The sequence below is a fragment of the Prionailurus viverrinus genome, chromosome C1 (genome assembly GCF_022837055.1).
Source record: "Prionailurus viverrinus isolate Anna chromosome C1, UM_Priviv_1.0, whole genome shotgun sequence".
NCBI classification, from domain to species: Eukaryota; Metazoa; Chordata; class Mammalia; order Carnivora; family Felidae; genus Prionailurus; species Prionailurus viverrinus.
This window is the reverse complement of record NC_062568.1, coordinates 37,374,699-37,390,270: the sequence shown is the minus strand read 5'-3', so window position 1 is coordinate 37,390,270 and position 15,572 is coordinate 37,374,699.

Below are 15,572 nucleotides of genomic sequence, written 5' to 3'. Positions count from 1 at the left end.
CATGTTTACCAGCTCTGTCCCCTAAAAAGGTATGGAGGTTGTGAGATCCCAATAGCACTTGGTTGTTATATGTTTACAAATGTACATTTACAAAGTTGAAGTGAATATTCAGACAAAAGTAAAAAAAAATTTCATAAAGAGTTTCTCAATAAAATGCATTGTAAAGATACATTTAAATGTCCCATTTCAGTATAGGGAAACATAATCCTAGATGGGAGGTCAGCGATGCAAGAAGTGACAAGCAGTAATGAAAATGGTAAACATATATATTAAATTCAAATGAGATTTGACTATATTGATCGGTTGATAAAATTAAGGGGAACTAAGGCCTTTACATCTTCTAGGCATGCAAGAGGAGATAAAATTACCAGCTAATATTGGAGTTTGATAAGTCAAGAATGCTTGTGTAATTTCTAGGGCAATCACTAAAATAATGTCAAAAATATGTAACAAACAAGCCAAAAATGAATGAAATTGAAAAGATCAAATTCAAACTCCAAATAAAGCAATCAAATAGAATTTAAAAATAACATAAGGGGTGCCCGGGTGGCTTAGTTGACTAAGTGTTTAACTCTTGATTTTGGCTCAGGTCATGATCTCACAGTTTGTGAGTTCAAGACCCACATCAGGCTCCGTGCTGAGAGCTTGGAGCCTGGAGCCTGCTTCAGATTCTGTCTCCCTCTCTCTCTGTTCCTTCCCTACTTGCACGCTGTCTCTCTCAAAAATAAATAAACATTAAAATATTTGTTAAAAAATAATTAAAATAAAAAAAAACAAAAACAAACCCTCTTTTTCTATACATACATTTATGTACACACACACATAAACACATTATATATCTATATCTATATATATATAGATATAGATATATATATATAAAGAGAGAGCAACTATATTCAATCTCTCCCTCTCTTTTTATATATGTTACATATATATATAATATATATATTGTATATATATTTTCTCTCTTTTTCTCCATAAACACACACACACACACACAAACACACACACATATACACATGGGAAATAAATAAAATAAGTATAAATATAAATATATATATGTTATATATGTATATTATATATATTTATATAAATAATGAAAAGAGATATGGAGTAATTATATTAGTATCAGACAAAATACATGTTAAGACAAAATATATTATTAGGGATAAGTGAGTAGAATTCTGAATGAGTAAATATTTGATTAATTAGGGATGTCAGATAAGTCTAAATTTGTATATATACTGAATAACAGTCTGAAATCCATAAAGCAAAAATTTCAAAAAAGCTAAATAATAACCACATAAATCCCTCAATGATTGGGAAAAAAATTTTTAAAAACATGTTAAGATTTTTTTTAACGTTCATTTATTTTTGAGAGAGACAGAGAGAGAGCAATCACGGGAGGGACAATGAGGGGAAACAGAGAATCCAAAGCAGGCTCTAGGCTCTTAACTGTCAGCCCAGAGCCCAAAGTGGGGCTCAAACCCATGAGCAGCGAGATCATGACCTGAACCAAAGTTGGTTGCTCAACCAACTGAGCCACCAAGGTGCCCCTTAAAAAACATTTTAAATAAATTAGTAAGTTAAAATATTAATAATATTCTTAAAAAACTAAGAATATTAATAATATTCTTAAAAACTAATACAAACTTCTGTATCCAAGTATGGAAGAATATATTTTTTCAAGTACACACAGGATTCACAAAAATTGACCATATGCTAGACATGAAGAAAATGTCAACAGAATGCAAGGCATTACTATCATAACTTCATATTAAGTTGATTTATTTTGAGAAAGAGAGAGAGCATAAGTGGAGGAGGGGCAGAGAGAGAGGAAGAAAATCCTAAGCAGGCTCCACACTGTCAGTGCAAAGCCTGATGTGAAGCTTGATTCCAGGAAATGTGTGATCATGAGTTGAACTGAAACCATGAGTCTGACGCTTGATCGACTGAGCCACCCAGATGCCCCAAGATCATAGCTTTTTTCACCATTTAATAGGCATATGGCCTACAAAATAAACAATTTTATATGATTTTAAATTGAGAAAATGTTTCTAAATAACCCATGGCTCAAATACTAACAGTGATTTAACCAAGAGAAATTACGGGGGGGGGGGGGGTTGGGGAGGGGGAGGGCCGGGGATGTCTTTCACAATAACAGCAAAAGCAAAACAAATAGGAACAAATTTAACAAAAATAACAATGATCTATTCATTGATAACTATAAGACCTTGTTGGGAATAATGGAAGGAGCTACAAATAAGTGGAAATATATCCCATATTCCTGAATTGGAAGACTTACTGTTGTGAAAATTTCTATACTACCCAAAGTGAACTACAGATTCAATACAATGCCTATCAAAATTCCAATGGCATTTTTTTCACAAACATAAAAAAAACTATACTAAAATGTGTATGCAATCACCAAAGACCCTGAATAGCCCAAGCAATCTTGAGAAAGAGAAACAAAGCTAAAGGCACTACAGTTCCTGATTTCAAGCTACATTACAAAACTGTATAATCAAAACAAAATGATCCTGGAGTAAAAATAAGCATAAATACCAGTGGATCAGTATAGACAGCCAGATATAAACTCATGAAAATAAATCAACTTACTTTTGAAAATGGCACCAAAAACACACACTGAGGAAAAGATAGTCTCTTCAATAGCTGGGAAAATGAGATATCCACATGCAAGAGAATGAAACTCAACACCTATTTATACCATACACAGAAAATATCTCAAAATGGATTAAAGACATATATGTAAGACCTGAAGCCATAAAATTCCTGGAAGACAACATAAGAAAATGATTCTTGATATTGGTCTTAGCAATGATTTCTTGACTTAGATACCAAAGGAACAGACAACAAAAGCTAAAAGAAACACTTTGGACTCCGTTAAACTGAAAAGAGACTACACAGCAACGGGCACCTTTAACAAATGAAATGGCAAGTTATGGGATGGAATAAAATATTTGCAAACCGTATATCTGATAAGGAGCTAATATCCAAAATATATAAAGAACTCATACAACTCTATAGCGAAGAAACAAAACAAAACAATGCAGTTTAAATATAAAGTAGGCAAGGGTGCCTGGGTGGCTCAGTCAGTTGAGAATCTGACTGACGCTCAGGTCATGATCTCATGGTTCATGGGTTCAAGCCCCACGTTGGACTCTGTGCTGACAGCTCAGAGCCTGGAACCTGCTTCGGATTCTGTGTCTCCCTCTCTCTTCTCTGCTCCTCCCCCACTCACGCTCTGTCTCTGTCTCTGTCTCTCTCTCATAAATAACTAAACATTTAAAAATTGAAAGAAAAAATAAAGTAGGCAAAGAAGGTGAATAGACATTTTTCCAAAAGCATATATAAAATAGGTACTCAACATCACTAATCATCAAAATAATGCCAATCAAAAACACAATGAGATATCACCTTGGAACTGTTAGGATGATTATTATCAAAAAAGCAGGAGATAACAAATGTTGGCAAGGATGTAGAAAATTGTGAACTGTTGTACATGGTTGGTGGGAATGTAAATTGATATAGCTTGCTTTCTATCTCTCAAAATTAAAAAAATAAACTTAAAAAAATAGAACTATCATATCAACTAGCAACTGCACTGCACTCCTGGGTATTTATCTGAAGGAAATAATATCAGAGACATCAAAGAGATATCTGCACCCTCATATTAATTATAGCATTATTCACAATAGCCAAAATATGGAAACAACCTAAATGTTTTTCAACAGGTAAATGGATAAAGAAAATGTGGCATATATATGCAATGAAAAACTATTCAACCCCCAAAATGGAAGGATATCCTGTCATTTGTAACGGAAAACATGGATGAATCTGGAGGGCATAATGCTAAGTGAAACAAGTCAGACAGAACAAGATATCCTGTATGGTATCACTTAAACATGAAATCTAAACGCATACTTTTTAAAAAGCTCATTTCATAGAAACAGAATAAAATGTTGGCTGTTAGGGACTAGGTGAGGAGAAATAGAGAGAAACAGGTCAAAGACATAGGTACAAATTTCCAGTTATAAGAAGACCAAGTTCTGAGCCTCTAATGTACAGGATGGTGACTATAGTTGATAATATGGTTAACTCATAGAGTTAACTAGATGAGTTGATAGGTATGTGAATTCTCTTGACCTTGGTGATCATCCCTCATTGTGTGTGAGTGTGTGTGTGTGTGTGTGTGTATCTCAAATCATCATACTGTACACTTTAAATATACACAATTATATTTGTCTATTAATCCTTATAAGGATGCTAAGGCATCCTTAGTGCTTAGGGCACTAAGATAAAAATGAATTAGAGATGTATCATAGATATAAATGAAGAAGCTAAAGGTATAAAACCTAAGAAAATATCTTTATAATTTAGGATTTATGAAATACATACAAACATAAAAGGAAATATGGATTATTTGGACTTCATCAATTGTTTTTTAAAAAACCTTCTCATTAGAAATATGCACCATTAACAGATGAGGGAACACATCCCAGGTTGAGAGAAAATTGTCACAATATATGTAATTATAAAACGTTTTGACTTTAGAATATATGAAGTACACCTACAAATGAGTCATAAAGAAAAACAATTCAATTTTTAAATGATGGAAAACTTGGACAGTTCACAAAAGAAAATCTATAAATGGCTACTAAGCACATAGAAGGTGTTCAGCATCATTCGTTGTCAGGGGAATACAAATTAAAATTGACAAAACCAGGACTTTATGCCCTGCAGAATATCTAAGATTAAAAGTGACAATACCAATTGTTGGAAAGAATGTAGAAAGACTGCAACTCTCATATATTATGAGAAGGACTATAAATGATACCGCCACTTAGAAAAGTTTTTAGTTTCTTTTAGTTGTTTAGTTATAGCATGCATGACCCAGCTTTTCTACTCATTAGGTACTTCTCAAAGTGAGGGAAATATCTGTCCATAGAAACACTTGCACCCGAATGTTCATAGCAAACTTAATTACAATCATCCCCAAATGAAACATGCCAGTATCCATTAACAGATGAAAAGTTAACAAATTGTGATGTATTTATAAAATAAAATACTACTGAGCAGTAAAAAAAAAAAAAAAAAAGCAAACTACTCACACACACAACATCATGATCTCAGAAACATTGTGTTTAGCGAAAGAAGCCAGACACAAAAGAGAATGTATTGTAAAATTCCATCTGGCATGAAGATATAGGCTAAACTAATCTCTGGTTGTATGGTTGTCTGAAGGAGAGAGGCTTGGTGGTTGATGACCAGAGGCAGGGAATTAAAAAACTTTCTTGGGGCGCCTGGATGTTTCAGTCGGTTAGGCGGCCAACTTCGGCTCAGGTCATGATCTCATGGTTTATGGGTTCGAGCCCTGCATTGGGCTCTGTGCTGACAGCTCGAAGCCTGGGGCCTGCTTTGGAATCTGTGACTCCCTGTCTCTCTCTCTGTCCCCTCCCCAGCTCATGCTCTGTCTCTGTCTCTCAAAAATTAAATAAACGTTAAAAAAATTTAAAAAAAAACCTTTCTTATGTAATACAAATGTGCTATCTGTTTATTAGGACCTTAATTTCAGTGGCATATACATGTATTAAAATTTATCAAATCATCCACTTAATAGCAATTGACTCAATGTAAATTGTTCTTTAACATTTTCTTAAATTTATTTTGAGAGAGAGAGTGTAAGCAAGGTAATGACCAAGAAAGAGAGAGAGAGAGAGAGAGAGAGTGAGAGAGAGAATCCCAAGCAGGCTCTGCATTATTAGTGCAGAGCCCAATGTGGGGCTCAAACCCACAAACTATGAAATCATGACCTGAGCCAAAATCAAGAATAAGACACTTAACTGACTGAGCCACCCAGGAGTTCCTGTTCTTCTTTAATTAAATAAATCATTGTACCTAACTAAATTAACAATCTGAAGAAGAAAATCATATGATGATCTTAATGCTTTAAGAAAAATAATCTTGGGGCGCCTGGGCAGCTCAGTCGGTTAAGCGGCAGACTTCAGCTCAGGTCAGGATCTCGTGGTCCGTGAGTTCAAGCCCCGCATCGGGCTCTGTGCTGACAGCTCAGAGCCTGGAACCTGTTTCAGATTCTGTGTCTCCCTCTCTCTGACCCTCCCCCATTCATGCTCTGTCTCTCTCTGTCTCAAAAATAAATAAACGTTAAAAAAAATAAAAAAGAAAAATAGTCTTAAATATATTAATTTATGATAAATAATTATTAATATGCTAGGACTAGAGTGACACTTCATTGATCTAATGAAGAAGTTGACAGCAAACATAATACTTAATGGTAAAGTTTGGAAGAATTTCCCACTGAATTCAAGAATGAGAAACTATCACCTTTGTATTTTATACTGCACTATAGTGTTCTAGCAAGTATAGTCTGGTAAAGAAAACAATGAAAAGTAAGGAATAAACTCAATTGTGGACAACATGATTATGTATATAGACGATAGAAAAAGCTATTCCCAGTGAATGTTTTTATCAATATGTCAGTTTAGGATGCTAAATGAAATTAGGGCACGGCTGTACCAATTAGTTTTATTTTTTATATTCCAGACACAAATATTTTGAAAATAAAATAAAATGCATGAAACACCATGTAAATAGCATCAAAATATAAAATGCTAGAAATAAATATAAAAATGTATAAGCCTTTATTCATAAACTACTGAATGAGTACTAAGGGGAACTGAATGAGAGCTAGATAAAAAAAGGAATACACAAAAGTCATGATTTGACACTTGATATTGTTTATAGATGCCTTTATCTCAAATTATGCTACATATTTAGTGTAATTCAAAATGTATATGTTGTATGATCTTTGATTCTAAAATGTATGTGAAATTCAACACAGCAAGAATGGCCAAGATCTTCTTGATGAAGTACGAGATGAGAGTCCTGGTTGTACTATATATCAAAAGTTATTATAAAGTGACAGTCGTTATGATATAATGGATTTGTCCAAAGTTAAAAAAAATAAAAGGAAGAGAGTCTCCATACTGGGGACAATTTTAATCCCCTAGGAGACATTTTGCAATATGTGGAAACACCTTGAATGTCCGGGAGAAAGGGAGAGTGAGTACTAAGGATATAGTAGGTAAAGGCCAGAGATGTTGCCAAACACCCTAAAATGTACACACAATTTCCCCTGCATACAAAGAATTGTCCAGTCTGAAATGGCAATACTCCCACTTTTGAGAAATGTGGAGTATTATTCAGAAGGAGAACCATGCATATTAGGATTATTAGCTAACAAAGATGGAAATGAAGAACACTTTTAAAAAAATCTTTCCAGTAAGTGATATTGGGACAATTGGAAATTCAAATCAGTGACTTGGCCCTGACTCAGACATTATGCCTAAATTAAATCATGGTGTCTTATAAAATTAAATATTAAATAACGATAGAGATTTTAGAAGGTGAATTATGAGGTAATCTGTATAAAGATTCATATACAGAATACAAATATCTTAATTGTAGATGAAGGGACTGTAAATGTGGCTACCTAAGAAATTGTTGTTCATTCAAATGACATTCAAATGGAACAGTATATTGATATAACCACTCTGGAGGGGGGTGGGGAGCAGAAAAGCTGGGGGCTGAGGGACATCAAGTGGAGATGTTCTGGTATGAGAGCATGGTCAATGGATGCAAATAACAATTTAAACAAATGCTTGATGAAGCGGATAGATGAAGAGAAGAAAAGGGAGAATAGGACATGAAATTAGAAAATTTACAATGAGCCAGGTCAAGAAAGCCAATTTTGGGTTATTTTGTAAGGATCTTCTTCTGAAAGAGGAGATCTAAGATTTTGCCATTGGATTTAACACCCTGAAGTCACTGAAACATTAGAGATGTTTTAGCACAGTGGTGGTGGGGGGGGGGATGTTTACTTGGGGAGGGTTGGGGAGGGTTGTTGCAAAAAGGAATACAAGAAATGAAGACAGTTAGTATTGATGACTCTTCTAAGAATGTTTCATATAAGAGAAGCAGATAAATAGGGCCCTAGTTTAATGTGGGAGGAGAAGGATTTTTTTTTTCATTTTTGATGGGAAAAATAGCAGTAAGTATGTCAGCATAGCTTTGGTCTGTCCACATTCAGCTGCAAGGGTAAATAAGCTGGGGAAGTAAAGTTAGAATTAATAACGATTTTCTTTTAGGCAGCTACTTAAAATAAACAAAGAAAGGTGTACGTATTTCAGGTTACATATAAAAGAAGTGTCTTTAAGAGACATTGAGGGGTGCCTGGGTGGCTCCGCCGGGTAAGCGTCTGACTTCTTGCTCAGGTCATGATCTCATGGTTTGTGAGTTCGAGCCCCACGTCAGGTTCTGTGCTGAAGCCTGACAGCTCAGAACCTGGAGCCTGCATCGGATTCTGTGTCTCCCCCTCTCTCTGCCCCTCCCATGCTCATGCTCTGTCTCTCTCTGTCTCTCAATAATAAATAAATGTTAAAAAAAATTAATAAAAAAAGAGACATTGAAAAAGTGGTTAATGGATTACGGGTTCTGGTGAGGCCGAGATATTCTTGACGTGGAGGAAGTGGATGGTACTGACTCAAATGATAAGAGTGGTGATTTGAGGTGCTTGAAATTGAGATGTCAATGGTGTCACAGTTATTAGTAACGCCAAATGTTTTGTGCTGCAACAGAGAATAGACATGAGAGACATAGAGAGTGGACATAAGAGACATGTGTGAAGAAAAGATCATTGCAAGAGGAGAACAATTCCCCTCTACCATTTCCTGTTAGTACCATTTATGTAAACACTGAAACGACTGAAATACTGATGACAAGAATAGAGTTGGTAACATTGAATCAGGAACTGAAATCTTCAAGTAACTCAAAATAGGTCACAGAGTAAAACTCAAAACTATAAAACTCCTAGAAGACAACAAGGGAGAAAACTAGATGACTTTGGTTGCAGTAATGACTTTTTAGATGCACTAAGGGCACGATCCATGAAAGAAGTAACGAATGAGCTGGACTTTGTAAAAATGAAAACTTCTCTGTAAAAAACAATGTAAAGAAAGTGAGAAGACAAGCACAGATTGCAAGAAAATATTTGCAAAAGACATCTGATAAAAGGCTGTATTTCAAGATATACAAAGAATATTTAAAATTCAGTAAACTAGGAATAGAAGAGAATCAACTTGAAAAAAAACTGCTTCATATATACTGTTGCTTTCACAATATTCAACACTCTCCAATTCTTTTTCAAAAACACAACTTCACTTGTAAAATGCTGAGATTGGCTATTATTTACTATCTCTATCTTCTGTGAATAAAACCATAAAGGAGTCATAACACAAATGGCAGTTTTACATAGAATAAATCTTGAAGCTAAAGAAAGCATGAATAAGAGATATGGAATTTACTTAGGTGGTTAATATGATTAAGGTTAACACCCTTTGTATGCATTACAGACTTTCTAGTGACCTGTGTTTGAGTACACAGTAATGTAATGAATCAATCAGATCTTACATTTCAGCTCAGCTGGTGGAGGGATAATAATAAAATTTGTGGAACAGAATAGTTCTATTGATCTCTCCTAAATCTAATCTCTCTTGTATCAACCAATCACTAGATTTCTACCCCTGCAGGACTCTGGCCCTGAAGCAATGACAGCTGGGGTTGCTATTATGTTGAGAAAGTTCTCATTAAGCCCTGCCATCCATTATCTGAATACAGTCATCAGGAACATGACAGCAAGCACTTCTGATGAGTTTGAACCATTCTGTAAGAATAACATTGTAGGGGCCAAGGGAAGGCTGACCCAAAATGTGCCACTTTAGTATATCGATTATTTAAAATAAAAGTTACTTAAGAGAGAGGCTAAGCAGGAAGGACACTCAGACCCTCCCCTATCCCCACGAAAGCAGGAAATAAATTTCCCATGTGAAATGTACCCTCCCTGTACCAGGAGATAGAGAGACATCCTTATCACTAGAGATAGGAAATGTAGAGCCCAGAAGTCTATACAAACAACCCTTGTGACTTTTTACTCATTTACCATCCTAGCTCAAATTCTGTTTAGAATTCCTTACTAATGGAAGCTCCCAAAGTTAGTTTTGTGGGTTTTTTTGTCCTCTAAATTCTCCCGCACATTTATTGTCTCTTTGTCTACAAAGTATAAAAACTGCCTGCCTTAATCATTTCTTTAGGTATCAATTTCATTATTGGGCCTCCGTGTACACAAAATAAAACTTTGTTGTTGTTTTTTTCCTCTTAATCTGTTTCATGTAAATTTAATTATTTGTCCATTGGGAAGATCTTGAGGGTAGAGAAGAACTTTTCCTTCTCTTCAGCATAAATAAATACACACACACACACACACACACACACACACACATACACACACACACATTTCCAAGTCTAGGTTTACTAAAAGGAAAAGAGATTGGAGGCTGAGTTGGATTAAAAAAAAAATCTTAATTCTCCCTCCCTCTGTCAATCAAATTAGAATAGCAGGAGTCAGAACTTTGAAATGCAAGTGCTTTCTTACTGTCTAGTAAAAAAAAAAAAAAAAAACAACAAATGCTGCATTCAAGTCATTGATTGTCATTTTTAAAAGGAAGTAGAAGCTCATTTCAGTGACAGTATGACCTTCAATAATGCCCAAACTCCTGCTGCCTCTAAAATGGCTCTCATGTTTCAAGGGGATTTTTTTTTCTTTCTTTAGCCAAGATTTAAAAATGCAGAGGTGAGGTCAGGTGTCTTGTAGAAAGATAGATTCAGGGAAGACAGATCCATGGAGAAATAGTAATTTCAGATAGTAATTCTGATGAATAAAACTAAGCAAATTATTTGCATGTTAAGTCAGTGTGGAAATACAATTTCTGCATTCTTTTTATTAAAAAGAGTAAGTAATCTGAACTAGCAAAAAGTAAAGCTGGTCACTTAATTATAAGTGTATATATCATTTATAATAAATATGGATAGTAAAGTTGATAATATGATACATTCCCTGTTGAAGATCACCTACCATTTTAAAGAGTCTTGGGAAAAAATTGAGTACATTGATGGGATGTGATATGAAGAATCTTAGGTAAAGATATCAGTATTCCTGAAATCTTCGAAAATTTAAAAACATTTAAAAACCTTTCTTTATCTCTGTTGCCTAGCTTTCAAATGTGCAATAAATATGTTTAAAGGGGCTAATGACATTCAGGCATTTAACATTATCATTTTCAAGACTTTTATGAACTACAGTCAGATAATTACTGCTAATTAGTCTGTTAGGATAGCAGAATTATTAGAGGATAAGAGAGTTAACAATATGTTGAATGTATAGCATTCATCCAGAGATCAGTGGGGCTGACATTTTCTTTGCGCTTTTTTGTTAACACTGAATAAAGAACTTTCATTGATCCTTATTGACTACAATTGTAATTTTGCTTACAATTTTCAATGTTCCTGTTTTTACTATTTATATTCGGATGTTTTACATATGGCTCTTTCCTACAGCTTCAGGGAGTTTAACATATTATTCATGGAAAACTGAAATCTAAAATCAAAATTGTAAACTGAACAGGGAGGAGCTTTTACATTTTGAAAGTTATTCTTTACTCTTAAATATTGAATTATTTTTTAATAACTCCTTATAATAATACTTACAGTCACAAAGACTTTCTAAGGATATGACTGTTACACCGATGCTGTGTATCAAATGTAAAGGCAGCCTGCTTTATTTGTGAAAGGTAGAATGAAGTAAATAGGTCTATCCAGATATAGCACTGGGAGATAAAGATGAGAAAAGATATATACCGATAATATTAAACTGTTACATAAGGAAGTTAAAATCTCAAGCAGCTTGTTATATAATCTTTTTAACATACAATGCCAGTTATATCATTTAAAAGAACTAGATTAATAATACAAATGAATAAATTCTTATGGGCCCTGACTTACACTCACATGGCTAGAATATTGCTTTAAGAACAGGAAAATAAATATGAACATGTCTATTATAAGATATTCAAAGGCATTCACTTTCTCCCAGATGGGCCATTTGAAGTTCCTAAAGGCAGTGTTAACAATTGGTAGATATTATCTGCCATCTCAGCTGTAATATTAAACATTAGAATTTCTTTGGAAAACTTCATTTAATACCAGTTCCCCCTATGCCATATTCCCTTCCCCCCCTCCCCCCCCCCCCCCCCACTCAAACACACTTTTCAGGACTAATAGACTAGGATTCTGGGATACAATTTTTTGCATGTCGCTCAATACCCAAGAGCAATTCTTTAATCCGATGTTAAAAGACTCATTTTAGGCCAACATTAGCATTACTATTGTATGCTCTAAAATGTCAGGCATGTTCTGCTTCAGAATTATTCTAATAGATATTCCCCAGTATTTATCCATAGTTACTAACACCAGTAGAAATGTGGTGCCTAAAAGCATGACATTAAACCTTAAGAAATTGTTGGGGCGTCTGGGTGGCTCAGGTCATGATTTCGCGGTCTGTGAGTTCGAGCCCCGCGTCGGGCTCTGTGCTGACAGCTCAGAGCCTGGAGCCTGTTTCAGATTCTGTGTTTCCCTCTCTCTGACCCTCCCCTGGTCATGCTCTGTCTCTCTCTGTCTCAAAAATAAATAAACGTTAAAAAAAAATTAAAAACAAAAAAACCTTAAGAAATTGTTAACTATACCATCTTTCATTCATTCATTCATTCATTCCAAAAGTGATGTATATCTTTATGATTCAGTTCACCATAGGTTATTAAGGCAACTATAATTTAAAAAATGAAAATGATTTTACTCTATGAATTCAAAACTAACCCAAATCTAATCCGACTAGATACACAGTTTTTGCAATCAAATTATTCTTTCTTTTGGGATCTTTGTCCATTTGTCTAAGTGAGCAGTGGTTCTCTCTGTCTTTCCTTGGCCTTACATCACCTGTGGATCCTTTTTTTACCCCTTAAGACATGTGTTAGGAACCCACTTCACTAAATGAAGAGCTCCCTAGACCGAGGCCTAGATTTCTGTATATTTTTAAAAATCCAAAAGTGTTTGTCTTCCCTTTTAATCCAAGAAGGCTTATTTTATTCTTGCCAAAATTTTAGTTTATTTTTACTACAACAGTAAGAAACAAGGAAAAGGGAGAATTTTTAAAGTAAGGATCCCACCAGAAAATCCTCCAGTCTCCAGCTCCATAGATTACTAATCTTAATAATTTGTAATGCATCTTTCCAGGCTGGTTCTATGCATTTACAGAGTAAAAGGTCTGTGGATCTTGATATACACACACACATATATAGGGGTAAACATAAAAATATGCATATATAATTGCATACATGTATATACATATGTTTATACACACAGACTTTTAAAAACAAATATTGGGGTCATATTAGTCATACATATTATTTTCCTCCCCAATGTCTGTACTTTCTTCATCTCTGTACTTTCACTAAGAGTATAAATATATTTAAACCCCCTGTATTGAAGTGAGTAAATTAATAAATAACAATATCCCCATGTCCTTTTAGATAATATTCTGTATCTCCTCCTTGTCCATTGAGTTCCTTGAAAGAGTAGTTCAAATCCCTCGTCTTCAACTCCCCCAGTACCAGTTACTTATTTCTCATTGCCAGAAGCCTTGATAACATTGCTTCACAGGAACTGCTCTAATAAAAAGACACTGACGGTCTCTTTATGGATAAAGCTAATAACCACTTTGTGCTTTTTTTTTTAATTTTTAAATATGTATTGATTTTTGAGAGAGAGAGAGAGAGAGAGACAGAGCATGAGTGGGGAGGGGCAGAGAGGAAGACACAGAATCTGAAACAGGATCCAGGCTCTAAGCTTTCAGCACAGACACGGTTTGTGGGGCTCAAACTCACAAACCGTGAGATCATGACCTAAGGCAAAGTTGGATGCTCAGCTGACTGAGCCACCCAGTTGCCCCCTTTGTGATTTTTAAAAAAATTTCTTAACGTTTATTTATTTTTTTGAGACAGAGAGAGACAGAGCATGAACAGGTGAGGAGCAGAGAGAGAGGGAGACACAGAATCCGAAACAGGCTCTAGGCTCTGAGCTGTCAGCACAGAGCCCGACGCGGGGCTCGAACTCACAGACCGTGAGATCATGACCTGAGCCGAAGTCGGACGCTTAACTGACCAAGCCACCCAGGCGCCCCGTGATTTTTTAAATCTGGGTATAAATATAAATTTAATTGCCTAAAGAATGGCTTATTGTGATTAACATTTTTGTTCTTTTGTTTTGCTTTGCTTTGCTTCCTTATCTTTTTTGACATTTTACCTTCACTAGTATTAATTCTCAGACTCTTGAGTTTCTTGTTTTGCTCCAATGACTTTTAGTGTCTTCCATAAATCTTAATGCTTTCCACATATATATACTCCTTTTGGCTAATCTTAGCCCTTCTTGGAGATTACACTATCATTTTGCTAGTTGACCCAAACCTAACTTTCTTAGCCTGGCTTATTCTGGAGTTAAAGATGATGCATCCAACTGTCCATTACTTATGTGTCCTAAGGATTCTTCAAATCCGCCAACCTGATGCTAAGCTCACCATCTCTCTCTGTGTTCCTACCCCACCCTCCTCAACCCTATTGTTTTCTTTGTATTTCATATCATTGTCAGTTAATAGCATTACTAAATCAAATAAGTTAGAAACCCAGAAGTTATCCCAAACTCTTACCTTTATTCAATAAAGTGCTAGTTTCTGACAATTTTACTTCCTAAATATTTTTTAACATATTTTACTTCTTTTTATTACTATCAAAACAACCTTTGAGTTTTCAGGAAAAAAAATGAGACTACTTCTAACTATATACAAAGTGTCTGCAATATTTTAATTTGATAATGAGTTAAGGCATTGTGGGATAAAAAATAAGAAGATAATCTTAAAAGGTTGAAAGATCCAATCTAACAAGGGAACAGGTGTAAGCAGGAGAGAAGCACCAGTCACCATTGATAAGGTGGTTTGAGACCATAAGAGGCTTGGGGTACCCCCCCCCCCCCCCCCGGGTGGCTCAGTCAAGCGTCTAACTGGATTTTGGCTCAGGTCATGATCTCACGGCTTGTGAGATTGAACTCCATGTCAGGTTCTGTGCTGACAGCATGGAACCAGCTTGAGATTCTCTCTGTCTCTCTCTCTGCCCCTCCGCAACTCTCTCTCTCTCTCTCTCTCTCTCTCTCAAAATAAATAAACATTAAAAACAAATCTTTAAAAAATCCAAAGGCTTTGCTTTGGATTCTGTTTCTCCCTCTCTCTCTGCCCCTTCCCCACTCCCACTCTCAAAAAAATAAATAAACCTTAGAAAAAAATTTTAAAAATCCAAAGGCTTATGAATATCAAGGTGTGGAATTTGAATTCCATAGTTATTGAGGGATTATTAATAGAAGTGTGACAGAATTAGAGCTATGTTTTAGGATTATTAATCTGACCATACGCATTGTTTGCATCGGAGGACAAGAGGGAAACATGGTAGGAGAGTTTTGAATAAAAGTATAAAGAATAAAGTCATGAATTTGATGTTAAAGGGAACCAAAAGAAAAGTAATATATTTAAGGATTTT